The sequence below is a fragment of the Elaeis guineensis genome, chromosome 10, assembly GCF_000442705.2.
Source record: "Elaeis guineensis isolate ETL-2024a chromosome 10, EG11, whole genome shotgun sequence".
Lineage (NCBI taxonomy): Eukaryota > Viridiplantae > Streptophyta > Magnoliopsida > Arecales > Arecaceae > Elaeis > Elaeis guineensis.
Window position 1 is genome coordinate 24,586,476 of NC_026002.2, and position 15,941 is coordinate 24,602,416.

The following is a 15,941-nucleotide window of genomic DNA, read 5'->3' on the forward strand; positions in this document are numbered from 1 at the left end:
AGGTTTAGGTAGATTTTGGTTCTTCTTTTTATTTTTATATTTATTTTATTTCTCGACGATATTGACATTAGCAGCCATGTCATCTTTAGAGGTCTTTATATCTAGAGATCTATGTTTTTTCTTTATTTGAATAGAGACCATTAGATCATCTAGACTCAAATCTTCTCTCTTATATACGAGAGAAAGTTGAAAATTCTTCCATGAAGAGGAAAACTTATTAATAATAGCAGAAACTTGTAGCCATTTATCAAGGTGGATTCTTTTGGCAATGATCCCTTGAGCAAGATTCTATAGTCCATGAACTTGCTCAAGCATTGGACAGCTATCAACCATTTTATAATCAAAATATTGATCAATATATATATTTCCAATCCTACACCTTCTTTATCATATTTTCTTTCTAAGAATTTTCAAAGTTCTTTCGAAGTCCTTGTGTTAATGAAAACATCATAAAGAGAATCAAATAGATAGTTTAGAATGTGACCATGACAAATATAGTCATGATCATGGAGAAACTTGGTCAAATATGACTCTTGATTCTCATGGATAGGACCTTCTCCTATAACAGGAGTATCCTTCATGACCATATAGTAAAGGTCTAAGGTAGTAAGCCAATACATCATCCGGCTTTGCCATTTTTTAAAGAAATAGCCGTTAAATTTTTCAGATTTGAGAGAATTATCTTCTATAGTAGCCATAGGATAACAAGACAACTTAAAGAATTTCTCTAAAGAGCGTTGGAATCTTAAGGGTAAAAGAAAATGATAATGACTTGTTATTAGATTACTGATAAACAGTCCGATCACTGGCTTGATAGGATCCGATGCATGTTAGGCTTTGACCTTTAAAGAAATTCCAGCCATGTGCTTTTCAGCATGGGCTTCAGGCTCAGTTTTCCTCCAAGATATAATGGATCCGATTTACTAGAGGTGCTGTAACTTTGGCACATCCTTGTGAACTCACAGTTGATCAAAAATCACCCAAATAAGAAGGAAAAGAGGAAGATATAGAAGAGATATTTAGAGGATGAAGTAGCTCCTTATTCTCGAGCTACTTGAGATAGAAGAAGATGAGGATGATTTTCAATGAGCCAGTAGAGGGCTCTTTTTATAGGCATCCAAAGGTTTAACCCCCACACAAGTTCATTAAAACCCATTACCATCCAAAAAAAGTCCGCCCAATAACTCTCCTCCAACGGTCAAAAAAATGATCAAATTTTTCCAACAAGAATCATGATAATAAAAATGTTTAATATATACTAAATATTTGTAATGGTCAAAAATGGTTAAAAAATCTTTGAATTTTAATTCCGCATATAACATCTTAAACATCAAACACAATGCTCCAGGCTGATGCTTAGATGCTAGCATGAAATACCTAAAATTCAACTCAAACACAGGGCCCCTGAATTATGCAGCATCATCTAAACTGACTATTGAAAGTAAAAGATTATTGCAAGCATAAGACATAAGCTGGTAGAGGATAAAGATATGGTATCATAATAGAGAGACCTTGTCCATAACTGCAAACATATTTGAAGTATAATGAAACCATAGATAAAGGCTTGCTCCAAACACCACACCGTAGAGCTAGCCAAGTTGATAATGACAAGACAGAACTGAAGATAGAAGTGAAACTTAGCAAATGTATTAAGAGCATCCTAAGTTGCGACCCCGCTGCAATGGTGCTTGAAGTCTGGAAATTGATTGAAAAATAGGCACAGACAAACATGTTAAAAATAAATTCTGCTTTGGGACCATCTACAAGTTAATGGAAAAGGATGTAACCCACGCAATGTAGGGATCATAGTGTTAGTATAACCATTTCAGATATAAGGCATTATTATTATAAGAGTGATGTTTGGCAGGAGACCATTGAATTAATGAAGATTGAACCAAATGAGAAATTAAGCTATATATCTCTGGGCAAAGATGCACTGGCAATTATCAAGGACCGAAGAGTGGAGATTGGCACATAGCTAAGCCTGGCCCTTTATCAGATTAGCACAGCTTGAACCACAACCATTGTCCCATGCTATGATAATGAGATTTAGGAAGAATTCATTACACAAAATATCAGCCTAGAAGCAGTTAACATAGACACAAAACATAAAATCTAACAACTTGATGAATTGGTTCAGTATATGGTGATCAAGAAAATATGATTTGCAAATAGCCTCCCAAGAGATCAGGTGAAGCTTCTTCTTGTCAGTGGAGTGGCCCCGGAGGAAAGTACAAAGTTTTTTTTTTCCAAACTTATAAGAATAGCAATAAGAATGTGAATGGAAGACATACAATAAAGCAAAAGAGATGAAAATACTAATTGAAGAAGTGTACCTTTACCTACAAAGGATAGTGCTTTCCATTTCCATCCAGCAATCCTGCTCCGCACCTTCTCCATTAGAAGGTTGAAGTCCAAGAAGACGAGAAACACCAGCCATAGGCACTCCAAGATAATTCAAGGTGGATTATTTCCATCGCACTTTAAAAAGATTGCAAACTTGAGATTTTATGTATTGGGAGAGGTGGAAGAACTGAAGATCATATGGGATTTAGAAAAATTAACTACCTAACTAGAGAGTATACAATAAGATTCAATAATTGCTTTTAGACAGATGATCACGAATAGCAGTTTTTGAGATAAGAATACAATCATCAATGAAGAAGATGTGAGAAATTATAGGACCTCGTCTAAGCTTGAAAGCTTTTAGCATGCTACATTGGACAGCATATTGCAAAAATCTAAAGAAGGCCTCAAAGACAAAAAATAAATAAATAGAGGGAAAGAGGGCACCTTTATCTTAAACCCCTTGAAAAGGTGAACCAACCAATAGGTCAGCCATAAACAAGAATGGCAAAGTGAAGATTAGCCACACAAGTAAAGACCCATTGAATGTATTTTGGATGAAATCCAAGTTGCTTCATAACTTGGAATATAAAGGGCCAGTGAATTCTATCAAAAGCATTTTCCATATCAATTTTTAACATCATTAAACTTTTAGTTCAAGGAGCCTAGCCTTCAGAGCGAGTGCATGACTTCTTGTATAAGGAGGATATTTGTAGAAATATGCTAGCCCAAGACAAAAGCTAGCTCCTTCCTCAGAAGCAATAAGATTGGGCAATATGGGCTTCCCTTAAAGTGGTAGTTGAGGAGCATAGCAGCCATCATTTGAAGTATCTTCTCTACGTAATTTGGATAGAAGTTCTATCTTTCTTCTTTCTAAAGCAAAAAATAATAATAATAACAATAACAATGGGAGTAGCACCAACTAGAGTTATTTCTAGTTGGACATGCCAGAAACAACACTCCTCAAACTCAAATCCAAAACCTTCACCCTTATAGAGAAGGGATACAACAACCAGACTACAATCTTTAAAGCTTGATGAAAAAGAAAAAATTGATATTACATAGGTAGTCACTCTATGTCGGATTGGTTGGTGAGAAATCTATCAAACTTTATCTCTTCAGTCTCTCTAAACTTGTCATTTTTCATATATTAGTGGATCAAATGAACTTTGGCTTGTTTAGAAAAAGAAGAAAAAAGCATAGAAGGATCAAATACACAATTATACATAAAATGGTTTTGTTTGAGATTTTGACAACATTAAATTATAATCATTTGGAACAATTGCAATAGTTACTATGAATAATATATAAATTGTTCCATTTATTAACTTTTGCTTTCGAGACATATATCATTAAATAATAATGCCTATCATGTATTATCAAGCACTTGGTTATAGAATAATAGAAACATATCATGGATCTCGAAACATGTAACTTCACCTAATATTTTACTGATGTGGAACTACACTATACATCAAGACCTAGTAAATTGTGGTCAACAAGTTTGATCATGTCAGAATTACAAAAAGCAGTAAATCCGCAGTATATATTATATGTACATGTACCTTATATAAAGACCACTTGACACTACTCCAAAATAAGATAAAATAAAATAAAGGCTAGAAAATTGATATATGTTTCATTGTCAAATAACAAGCATTATACCTATAAGATGACATTGTAATTGATGGTATATTTACATTGATTTTTTTATTACTAGGATAACTGGATCAAGCTTGACCATGGTCATGAAGCCAGCATAAGACTTTCAAAATAATATTCTCCCAAGTTCATCTCTGACTCTTAAAAACAATTTCTTGGATACCGCTATGTTGCCTGTGATCATATGGATGGTGAGGGTGGCAACTGCAAATCCCTATCTTAGTAATATTAATCTATAGGTGACTTCTTGTACCTGCAAGTGCTTGTTATCACGTAACTCTCAATAATTTTATGAATAAAAGTTCCAACAATTCTCAACATCATTAATTATTCTTATCTAGACAAAAGTTCCAGACAAGATTGCAGTATGGGTCATCATTGTTACGCTCATGAGTCAACATCATATCTCTTAAGATTATTATTTATCTATACTAATGGCTGCTTTCAAGCAAAAAATGAAAAAAAAAGAATATGGAATATAAGCTTTACAATCTCCATTGTTAACCCACCCCCTAATCCGTGCAATGAGGAAAGGGGTGCCAACAATGTACAAGGAGGTTAACATTCCTAGCAGGCTGTGGTAACAATCCAACTAAAAGATGCTGCAAGAGAATTCTTGCAAGAGAGATCAATTATGTGATTGTGTACATGCTTGTTCTAGCCATATCCATACTCTACACTAGTACTTTAGATCAAGCATGCTGGATTAAAACCTGGTTCAATAAACTCATCAATCTATTCTTTATGTAGGATTATCGACCAACCATGAACCAATTGGTGATCCTTTTATCGGTATGGTTAGCTTGACTAGATATATATATATATAAATTGGGTCCAACAATTCATTCCATGACCATCCTATATTTTGTTAACTAATTTTGGATCCAACTTAAAAAGGGGAAAAAAAAAAAAGGTACATTCCAAGGGAACCTTAATTTCTTGTGCACTAAATCTGCACCCTATAGCATCATCCAGTTCACAAATCTCTTCATTTTCGTCCATGCTTCCCATCTGCTTGAATGGATTGTATGTATATAGATTGGACCAAATAAAAGGGAAGGAATTTTGAAATCTAAATTGGTGAGGAGCAAGACCCTTGGGGTGAAGTCATTTTACAGCCCCTTCTGGAATCAATTTGGAAGGATTTTGAACTTATGTGGTAACTTAAGAATAGCAGTATTAGCCGAGATAATTCATATAGTCAGAATCTAGATTTACTAGCTTGTACTTTTGTGAAAAGCTGTTGATATTGTTCCATTCAGAATCTGAGAAGTAAGGACGACTTGCTCAGGGATTCTGCCTAGAGAAAGTAATTACATCTTTATTCCTAGTCTCACTATTTATTAACTACTGTCATTATAATTCTACCAAAAAAAAAAAAAAAACTACTGTCATTATAAGCAATTAAGCCTTCGTAAGTATAGGGAAGGTTAGCTTTTTTTAGGATGTTGAAGAGTTGCTATCATTGGAAAAAAGAAAAGAAAATTTCTTTTATTGATGATAGAATAGATTAATAAAATATAAGAAGTGTTGGGGGATACCCACCGACCGACCGACCGACTATCGGAGGGCCCGACCGGCTGGCGGCCCGACCGACCGACCGACTATCGGAGGGCCCGACCGGCTGGCGGCCCGACCGACCGACCGACTATCGGAGGACCCGACCGGCTGGCAGCCCGACCAACTAACCAACAGCCCGACGGACGACTCTGACCGGCCGATCGTAGGTCGGGCGACAGGCCGACGGACGCCATCAGCGGCTAACTGCGGCCATTCCACGGTCCATTCCCGACCGACTAAACCCAGAGGTCCGGTAGCCGACCCACATGAAGCTCGCCGACCGACGGAGGAGTCCGACGCCACTCTGCTGGCCACCGACCTTGGGTCGGCCGACTCCACCTACCACCGTACGGCCGCCAGACGTTGTCAGCTCTAACACGGACATGCGGCACAGTTACCTAGGGGCATTGTCCCGCTGAGAGCCGGGTCAACCCAGGTGATTAGACGGCTACACGGCGACATGACATTTTCACGGCGGCTCTGACAGTCTACAGTGAGTTGACAGTTCCTCACTTGTCCGCGCCATTAATGATGGCGCCATACTGTGCTCCACTATATAAACCGGGGAAGGCAACAGTGCGAGGGATCGATCGATCCGCCCGTCTCTCCCACATACGCAGGCTCGCTCCTCTCTCCCCTCTCCCTCTCTCCTTCTCAGAGCTCTCTGTCTGCATTTCACTGTTGCCCAGTCACCTCTCTGACTTGACCGTCGGAGGGTCCCCGCCGGAGCCGCCTCCGGTCAGTGCGGACTTCCTTTTGCAGGTGCACTCTTCCCGACGATCGGGCGACGAGGCGATTGGCCGCAACAGATTGGTGCGCCAGGTAGGGGACAGCATGACAAAGACAAGAGCTCAACGATCGAGAGTCACTGGGTCGGCAAGGCGCTCTTCCCGCCGGGAAGAGGCCTCTCCACCACCACCGGTGGCGGAGCCTAGCTCTCCGCGCCCTGCAGTGACCACGGAGGCCCAGATTGCGGCCATAGTACGGCAGATGACCGTACTGACCGACGCAGTCAAAAGCCTCCAGCAACAACCGGCGGCCCGACCTATGCCTTCCAGGAGCAGCCGCCGACGGTCCCGCCGACCCCTGTCGCCTCCAGGCGAGCGCTTCCAACAGCGCTCCCACGGAGAGGAGGAGGGTCGACCACGGCGCGACGACCGACGATCCCAGCGGCCCTCTCCCTCCCCGTTGGAACAGGCGAGGAAGGAAAAGCGGCCGCGCACACCGTCGGCCTCTCTTTCAGAATCCTCCGGAGGCTCCACTCCCGGGGTCTCCCAGCATCGACGAGCGGACGACTACGAGCGACGGTTCGAGGAGATCGACCGCCGACTCGCCCAACTGCAGATGGACGGCCAGAAGTCTTCGAACGACGTCGACTTCCAGACCGCCCAGCCTCTCTCTCGACTGGTCCTCGATGAGCCGATTCCCAGTCGGTTCAAAATGCCGAACGTGGAGCCATACGACGGCTCCACCGACCCAGTCGACCACCTCGAGAGCTATAAAGCTCTCATGACGATTCAAGGGGCAACCGATGCTCTTTTTTGCATCGGCTTCCCCGCCACACTTCGCAAGGCTGCCAGGGCTTGGTACTCCGGTCTTCGATCGGGCAGTATCCATTCCTTCGCGCAGCTCGAGCACTCGTTCGTGGCCCATTTCAGCACCAGCCGAAAGCCGCCGCGAACGTCGGATAGCCTTTTCTCCCTCAAGCAGGGGGATAACGAGACGCTCCGACACTTCATGGCGCGATTCAACGCGGCCACGCTCGAGGTCCGAGACCTCAACGAAGACATGGCGGTTTCAGCCATGAAGCGGGGCCTGAGGTCGTCCCGATTTACTTATTCTCTGGACAAGACCCTCCCCCGAACATACGCCGAGCTACTGGAGCGCGCATACAAGTATATGCGCGCGGACGAAGGAGCGTCCGACCGACGCTTGGTCGAGCCCAGGGGTCCGAAGGAGAAGCGAAGAAAAGGTCGGGAGCCCGCCGAACCAAGCAGGCCCTCGGCCGATGGTCGGCTTTCTCCACCCCGACAGATCCAAAAATCGCCCCGCCGACAGACTCCGAGGTCGGTGCGTCCCAGGTATGACTCCTACACTCCTCTCTCCGCTCCCCGTGCGCAGATCTTGATGGAGATCGAAGGGGAAGAATACTGCGACGGCCTCCGCCTCTGAAGGCAAAGGGCCTCGACCATCGGAAGTACTGCCGGTTCCATCGGAGCCACGGCCACGACATCGAGCGATGCATCCAGTTGAAGGATGAGATCGAAAATCTCATCCGCAGGGGGTATCTCGGCAAATTTCGAAAGGGTCCGCCGACCCGACCGACCACCGATCGACGCCCCCAGCCGACTGAAGAGGCGCCGACTAACCAGCCGACGGCTGGAGTCATCAACATGATCTCCAAGCGGCTGGGATCGGGGACGTCTATAGGGGGGGAGCCGACGAAAAAGCCGCGCCCGGACGACGTGATTACCTTCTCAGAAGACGACATTCGGGGCGTCCAGACTCCCCACGACGATGCTGTTGTTGTGTCGGCGACAATAGCCAATTATGATGTAAAGCGAATTTTTGTTGATAATGGAAGTTCGACAAATGTTTTGTTTTACTCGACCTTCTCCCGAATGCGACTACCGACTGATCGACTTAGTAGGGTCTCCACGCCCTTGATCGGCTTTGCCGGAGACACCATCACGACAGAAGGAGAAATCACCCTGCCCGTGACGGTCGGTACCGAACCACGGCAAAGAACGGTCTCCCTCATTTTCGCGGTCGTCCAAGTTCCTTCGACCTACAATGCCATACTCGGACGACCCGGATTGAACGCCCTCAGGGCGATCGTCTCGACGTACCATCTCCTTGTTCGATTCCCGACCAAAAACAGAGTCGGGGAGATGCGCGGAGATCAACAGCTCGCCCGACGATGCTTCCAAATCTCCGCCCAAAGCGACGAGGCAGAGGATCCCCTGACAATCGACAAACTGGATCAACGGGAGGAGGAAGAGCGGGGTTCGCCGGCCGAGCAGCTCGAGGCGATCCCCATAGGAGAAAATCCCGACAGAAAAGTTTGGATCGGGTCTCAATTGCCCGACACCGAGCGACACCGACTGGCGGAGTTGCTGACGGCCAACGCCGACATATTCGCATGGTCGGCAGCAGATATGTCGGGCATCCCTCCAGAAATAATTACTCACCGACTCAACATCGATCCGACGATGAAACCGGTGAGGCAGAAGAAAAGGTCCTTCGCCCCAGAAAGGCAGAAGGCCATCGACGAGGAAGTGGACAAGCTGCTCGAAGCAGGCTTCATCCGAGAGACCACGTATCCCGATTGGCTCGCCAACGTCGTCATGGTCAAAAAAGCCAACGGGAAGTGGAGGGTCTGCATCGACTACACCGACCTCAACCGAGCCTGCCCGAAGGACAGCTTCCCACTTCCAAAGATCGATCAGCTGGTGGATGCGACGTCCGGATTCCGACTGCTCAGCTTCATGGACGCCTTCGCCGGATACAACCAGATCCGGATGGCGCCTGAAGACGAGGAGCACACCGCGTTCGTAACTCCCAAGGGCCTCTACTGCTACAGGGTGATGCCCTTCGGATTGAAGAACGCCGGTGCCACCTACCAGCGACTCGTCAATAAGGTCTTCAAAGACCAAATCGGCCGCAACATGGAAGTGTATGTGGACGACATGCTGGTGAAAAGCACCCTTCGACGGCACCGAATGAAGCTCAACCCGACTAAATGTGCCTTCGGGGTGACCTCAGGGAAGTTCCTCGAATTCCTCGTTTCTCAGAGAGGGATCGAGGCCAACCCTGAGAAGATTAAGGCGATCCTCGACATGCGTCATCCGAACACCAAGAGGGAGGTCCAACAGCTGAACGGAAGAATCGTCGCTCTTAGCCGATTCATTTCCCGGTCGGCTGAAAGGTGCCTCCCGTTCTTCAAGACCTTGCGCCAGGCGAATGGTTTCTCTTGGTCGGATGAGTGCGAACAGGCCTTTGAAGACCTGAAAAGGTACCTGGCTTCCCCGCCGCTGCTCGTAAAGCCGCAGGTCGGGGAGACCTTGTATCTCTACTTGGCCACATCTTCTGAGGCGATCAGTTCGGTGCTCGTTCGGGAAAACGAGTGCCGAACCCATCAGCCCATCTACTACACCAGCAAAGTGCTCCACGGCGCCGAAGCCAGATACTCGGAGACGGAAAAGATGGTTTTCGCCCTGACCGTCTCCGCGCAACGGCTCCGACCATACTTCCAGGCCCACGCCATCGTGGTACTCACCAACCAGCCCCTGAGGGCCGTACTGCGCCGACCCGACACATCCGGACGACTCGCTAAGTGGGCGATGAAGCTTAGCGAGTTCGACATTCAGTACCGACCGAGGCCTGCCTTGAAGGCTCAGGTCTTGGCCGACTTCATCGCCGAATGCCCGACGACCGACCGAAGGTCGGAAGCTGAAGGCCCGGGACGAGATTCGGTCTCTGAGCCAGACCCGATCTCCACCTGGGTACTTCACATCGACGGAGCCTCCAACGCTCAGGGAAGCGGGGCCGGGCTCCTGCTTACGAATTCGGATGGGGTAGTCACCGAATACGCCCTCCGGTTCGACTTCAAGGCCTCCAACAATCAAGCCGAATACGAGGCACTCCTCGCGGGCTTGAGGATGGCGAAGGAACTGGGCGTCGACAGCCTCCGGGCATTCTCCGACTCTCAGCTGATCGTGGGGCAGGTCAAGGGCGACTTCGAGGCGCGAGACCCGACCATGATCAAGTATCTTCAGAAGGTAAAGGATCTCGTGGCCCGCCTCGAGCATTTCGAGATCTCCCACATCCCAAGGACGGAGAACGCCCGTGCCGACGCTCTCTCTAGATTGGCAACGTCGGCCTATGATTCTTTGGGTCGGACGTTTGTCGAAAACCTCCAGCAGTCGAGCATCGATCGGGTCGAAGAAGTGCAGCAGCTAACGTCCGAACCAAGTTGGATGGACCCGATCGTTCGGTACCTGTCCGACGGGACCAGTCCCGAAGATCCCGCGGAGGCCAAGCGACTCCGATGGTCGGCGTCGCAATATGTGATCATGGACAGCCGACTCTACAAGAGGTCGTTCTCCCTCCCTCTGCTCAGGTGCTTGGGACCGACCGACGCTGACTACGCCCTCCGAGAGGTTCACGAAGGAATTTGTGGGAATCACTTGGGGGGCAAGTCCTTAGCCTTCAAGGTCTTACGACAGGGCTACTATTGGCCGACCATGAGGAAGGATGCGGCAGAGTTGGTCCGAAGGTGCGAGCCATGCCAGAAGTATGCCAATATTCAGCACCAACCGGCCAGCCAAATCGCTCCCATTGTCGCTCCGTGGCCCTTCGCTCAGTGGGGAGTCGATATTCTCGGCCCCTTCCCACCGACGTCGGGCCAAAGAAAGTTCATCGTTGTCGCCATCGACTACTTCACGAAGTGGGTCGAGGCCAAGCCCTTGGCGCAGATCACCGAGCGGAAGATGGAGGACTTCGTCCAAAAATCCATCATATTCAGGTTCGGATTGCCGCACACTATCATCACCGACAACGGACGACAATTCGACAACCAAGACTTCAAGGACTTCTGCGCCAGGTTCCACATCCGTCATCGACTAACTTCAGTCGGGCACCCACAATCCAACGGCGAGGTTGAAGTGACGAACCGAACCCTGCTCCATGGACTCAAGATCCGACTGAACGAAGCCAAAGGCCTCTGGGTCGACGAGCTGGGCTCCGTCCTGTGGGCTTACCGAACGACCCCCCGCGTCCCAATCGGAGAGTCGCCGTTCAGTTTGGCCTACGGGACAGAAGCCATGATCCCGCTCGAGATTGGCCTGCCATCTTCAAGGGTCGAGCAGTACCGCGAGCCGGACAACTCCGAAAGCCGGAGGGCCGACCTAGACCTTCTCCCCGAACTGCGAGATGAAGCTCAAATCCGAATGGCCTTATACCGACAGAGGGTCGCCCGGTATTACAACGCCAAGGTCAGACCAAAGCTCTTCAAGCCTGGCGACCTAGTCTTGAGGAAGGCAGAGGTGTCGAAGCCCTTGGACCAGGGGAAGCTGACTCCCAACTGGGAAGGACCCTACAAGGTTGCTGACACCTTCGGGCCGAGGGCCTACCAGCTGGAGACCCTTGAGGGGAAACCCATTCCCCGGACTTGGAACGCCGACAACTTGAAGCTGTATTACCAGTGAATTCTGTAATTCAATCATCGGAATACAAGTTCAGTTTGAAAAATCGGAGTTCTAACTCTTCGACTACTGATCGGCGCTCAGCCCCGACGCATCGACGCGGACCTGGCACCGACGACACATCGGCCCCTTACACGGACCGATGCATCTATGATGACGGGAGTTCATACTCCTTCTACGGTCGAATTTTCGGGCAGAATCCATCGGCCGACTAGCCGATCGGGCCCCGACCGAAGAAAGGCTAAAAGCCCACGCGGCTATTGCCGCGACTTCCGACCAGGCTACGGCCGGTCGAGGGATATTCGGCTTACCACCGTCTATCATATGATGCGACCTTAGTCGCACCCACTACTCACCGACCGACCTACGGCCGGCTGAACGACACTCGGCTTGCCACCGTCTGTCAAAGGACATGAAACCCGACGCAAGAGCATGGGGACCCGACTCACTATCGTGCCCCCGACACTGCGCCGGACGATGATCGACTAAGTGCATCTACGGAGGTCCGGCTACCGAACCTTTACCAGGTTCGGTCGGCTCTCGACTTAACAGATGCGCCCGAACGGCGACTACAATTATTGGAAACCGACCTAAAGTCGGGACACAAGCTACTTCGGAGCTGTGCAAGCCGGTTAAGTCCTACCGACTTACCCGAGTTGGCGACTTCTCTAAGTTGGTGACTAGGGTTCGACATTACAGCGATAAGAAACATTACAAACAAGAAGGAAAAGAGAAGACAATTCCATTCATTGATTAAAAGAAATTACAAAGTCGGGCCGAAGCCCGATTACATGTATTTTCAAGAAGAAACAAAAGGAAGACGGTCGGCTGGACCGATCATTCGTCCTGGTTAATCTCTTCGACCGACGGAGGATCGGGAAGAATCGGCGTCTCGACCATGAGCGGCGCTGGGTCGACAGTAGAAGGATGTCCTTCAGTCGGCAAGGGACCTTCGGTCGGCTCCTGCTCCGGGACGGCTTCCTCCGCTGGGATGACGCCTCCCGACAGATGGTCGGCCTCCTCTTCGGTTCCCTCCTCTTCGGCGAGTAGCGGGACGACTCGGCTGACATCCACCTCCGGGTACAAGGCATGGACGGCATCCCGACCGTCCTCAAACCCGACCCGGTAGGAGGCGAAGCCCGACTCGAGCATCTCCTCCTTGTACCGGTCGGAGGCCCGGAAGTCCTCAACTGCACGATCGGCCGACTCCCTCGCCGACCGTACCTCGTCCTCAGTATGGGCCAGCTCCTCCCTCGCCAACTCCGCCTCGGCCCTAGCAATTTCGGCGTCGATTTGGGCGATGGACAAATCCTCTTCGGTTTCCGCGAGCTTCCCCAGGCTGGCCCGAAGTTGCTCGCGTTCCCCTTGGAGTTCGGAGGTGGCAGCGTCCCGTTCGCGTCGAAGACGACGCACGACCCGACCTTTGTGCTTGGCCTCCTTCTTGGCCGACTTCAGTTCGGCCATAAGCCGGGAGACCTCGTCCGTCAACCTGGCCTCCCGATCGACCGACTCCTGCAGTTGGTCGACCAGCCTCGCTCTTTCGGCCTCGGCCGCCGCCGACCTTTCCTTGAAGGCTGCCCGAACGTCGCCGAACCTTCGGTATCCGGCCTCCAACTCGGACATGGTGAAGATCAGCTGCCGACGGAAAAAAGCTTTGTCAGAATTATGTGGCAAGCAAAAATTTTTCTAAGGAAAAAGGTGACGCGAAGCTTACCTCCACCATTGTCGGGTAGAACCGCGACAGCATTTCGGTCACCTGCCGAGACCGCAACGACTGAACGTCGGTAGGGAGGAGGATCCCCTGGCACAACCTCCTCGCAAGGTTGTGGTCGGCCAAGGCCGACGCACCCTCAGGGTAGTATGCGCTGGGGGGCATTGATCTCTCCTCCTCCGAGGGCTCCATCGGGGCTTTCCCCCGATCAGCTGCCCCGACCGACGGGGCTGGCAGCGATGGGACGCTGGAGTTCGACCCGGCGCCCCCCGTTGCGCCAGCGGACGCCTCCGGACGATGTTCGGCTTCCCGAACGACATCCGGCTCCACCCGCGGCGGCGAAACCGCCGACACTCCTTCGGCCACTTCCTCGGTCGGCCTCTCCTCGACTCGGACGGTCGGAGCCGCGAGGGCTATGATCGGCTCCGACCCCTCGGTCGCCGACGCTTCCACGGTCGGCGGGACTGGGGCTGGTCTCTTGGAAGGGCGCGAAGGGCCTGCCCCCGGCGCTGGCCTCTTCCTCGCGGCGGCAAATTGGCGAATTTCGGCATCGGTCGGCCTCATCCTCGGCGGTGTCCCTGCAAAACCGACCAGTGTCAAAGACCGGACCAGAACTACCCTAAAGCCGAACAAAAAGAAAAGCTAGGAGATCGGGCGATACCTATTCGGGGGACCAGACTCAGGCCGGTATCATAGAGAGCTTGCTCGGTAACAAGCTCCCTCTGCTTCGGGACCGACATATCTTTGAGTCGGTGGAAGTCCTCCCGGTCGTCCACGTCGACCCGACTGTTGTCGTTGGCCTCAGTTCGGGGTACACCCCAGCGAGAAGGAAAGCCCCAAGAGGAGGAAGAGGAAACAAAGAAAAACTGATTCTTCCATCCATGAATGGACGATGGAAGACCGGTTATGAAGGCAAGACCCTTCCGGGGGTTGAAGAGCCACCACCCTCGGGCTTTAGGGTGGGGTCGGAGCACAAAAAATGCCCGGAAGAGGGAAACGCGAGGGTTGGTCGGCAAGAGCTGACACAACAGCGCGAAAGAAATGATTAGCCGGACAGAGTTCGGCGCCAGTTGCGCCGGACAGAGTCCGTAGTAATCAAGCAGATTCCGGACGAACTCCGGAATCGGGAGCCGAAGACCCGCGCGAAGGTCTTCGACATACAGCGCCAGGTCACCAGGCGGAGGGTCGTTGACCCGACCGCCGGCCCCTGGAGCAGAGAGCCGAAACTGCTCCGGGATGCGATAGTGCTCCCGAAGCTGATCGACGTTCGGCCCCGAAAGCGAGGAGGCCTCATCTTCCGGAGCCGATCGGGTGTCGTCGGTCGGGTTCCCCGACCGAGCTCCCTGGGTCGGTTTCCTGGTCATTGTGCAGGGACCGAAAGAGGAGAAAGGAAGGAAGAAGGGGAAGGAGGACCACGAACCCGATGGACCCTCCGGAAGTAGAGAAGAGCTCTGCCCGCGACGACCGAGAAATCGCCCGGACAGAGTTTCCCCCAGCAAATGGCAAATGTGGGTCAGGGCCCGGGAGGTCCTATATATATAGGGCCGACCGACGGCCGAGATCCTTCCGCGCCGACCAAAGACCTCCAGATGCGCGACGCGTGGCGCTCGCCGGTTGGCTGAGGATTCGGCGCGCTTCGTCCCGGGACGTCCGCACCGCCCTCATTAAATGCCGGAGCAGACACCGGCCAACCACCATGACACGCGGCATGCGGAGGTTGGCTCCGCAGTCGGCCGCCCGCGCCGGTCCGCGTTCCCGATGGGACGCCTCACCCGCGATCGGCGCCGAATATCCGATCGACTGACGCCGTATCGTCCGACACCCGATCTTCTGACACCGACGTGATGACTGACGGCGACAAGACGCGGCGTCTGACACCGGACGCCGGCGCGACTTCTGGCATCGACTAGACGTTCGGATCCCTTGGGATTCGTGAGGTGTCTGACAACGGATCAGCCGGCGGTACGGTCGGATCTGCATATGCGACAAATCCACTCCCAGTCGTCCGGTCTTGCTACCCGAATGAAGGCATCGGCCAGCTCTCCACCCGACTTAGGAGTGGAGGGGGGCAACTGTTGGGGGATACCCACCGACCGACCGACCGACTATCGGAGGGCCCGACCGGCTGGCGGCCCGACCGACCGACCGACTATCGGAGGACCCGACCGGCTGGCAGCCCGACCGACTAACCAACGGCCCGACGGACGACTCTGACCGGCCGATCGTAGGTCGGGCGACAGGCCGACGGACGCCATCAGCGGCTAACTGCGGCCATTCCACGGTCCATTCCCGACCGACTAAACCCAGAGGTCCGGTAGCCGACCCAAATGAAGCTCGCCGACCGACGGAGGAGTCCGACGTCACTCTGCTGGCCACCGACCTTGGGTCGGCCGACTCCACCTACCACCGTACGGCCGCCAGACGTTGTCAGCTCTGACACGGACATGCGGCACAGT

The 15,941-nt window shown here is 51.1% G+C and overlaps 1 long non-coding RNA gene across 2 annotated transcripts in view; it reads right to left on the bottom strand.

Annotated features, from left to right (window-relative positions):
• Window positions 1-15,941, bottom strand: part of LOC140851908 (uncharacterized) — a 35,081-nt gene that overhangs the window by 10,739 nt on the left and 8,401 nt on the right. Inside the window, exon 2 of one of the 2 annotated variants that reach the window (XR_012134667.1) lies at window positions 2,343-2,533. This is a non-coding gene — a long non-coding RNA (uncharacterized lncRNA). Of the gene's footprint in view, window positions 1-2,336; window positions 2,534-15,941 lie in introns of both variants that reach the window. The other variant, XR_012134666.1, reaches the window with a different exon arrangement.